At 53.1% G+C, this 659-nt stretch overlaps 1 non-coding gene across 1 annotated transcript, besides 1 other annotated feature; it reads left to right on the top strand.

Annotated features, from left to right (window-relative positions):
• The first annotated feature begins 400 nt into the window (after window positions 1–400).
• On the top strand, window positions 401–512 carry Tc00.1047053499217.10. Its single transcript, XR_008255145.1, has one exon. It is a non-coding gene; the product is annotated as a spliced leader RNA (transcript).
• Window positions 513–537: a microsatellite.
• Window positions 538–659: the final 122 nt, after the last annotated feature.

The raw sequence follows: 659 nt of genomic DNA, 5'->3' as shown, positions 1-659 counted from the left end.
GGCTGCCCCCCCCCCCCCACGTTGGGTGTCCGCCACCTCCTTCGGGCCCCCTCATTTTCGCTTCATGGCTGCTATTGCCTGCATTTTTGTTTTGTTTTGTGTTTTTTCCGTCTCGATCCTTTTATTCGCCTTTTTTCCGGGTATGCCGCGCTTTTTCCTGTGTTTTCCGGTGTTTTTGCCTTGCTCGCACACTTGGCTGCATTTGCTGTTCCACACTCGCCATGTGGGTTTTTTCCGCCCCCTGACGCCGTCCACGGCGCTATCCCGGGGCCGACGTCCCGGACCCTGACCCCTCCCCAGTGTGGCCTGGGAGGGGGGGGGGGGTTTTTGTACACGGTCCCAAGTGCCGCGAAGGACCCCTCATCAAAATTGAAAACCGTTGTGGAACACAACTCCTTTCAACTAACGCTATTATTGATACAGTTTTTGTACTATATTGGTACGGGAAGCTTCCAACCCGCCTTTGGCGGTTATGTTTGGTCAATTTTTTTTGACCGGGGTTTACGGACCCCTTTTTTTTTTTTTTTTTTTTTTTTTGTGGGTCTGTCCGCCATATCCATATACCCCTATATATATATACCCATATATATATAGCCCCGTACCCCCTTGTGCGGCTGCCCCCCCCCCCCACGTTGCGTGTCCGCCACCTCCTTCGGGCC

Source organism: Trypanosoma cruzi (assembly GCF_000209065.1).
Source record: "Trypanosoma cruzi strain CL Brener chromosome Unknown tcruzi_1047053499217, whole genome shotgun sequence".
Taxonomy (NCBI): domain Eukaryota; phylum Euglenozoa; class Kinetoplastea; order Trypanosomatida; family Trypanosomatidae; genus Trypanosoma; species Trypanosoma cruzi.
The sequence above is the reverse complement of the archived record's forward strand: the minus strand, read 5'-3'. Positions and strand labels throughout refer to the sequence as shown.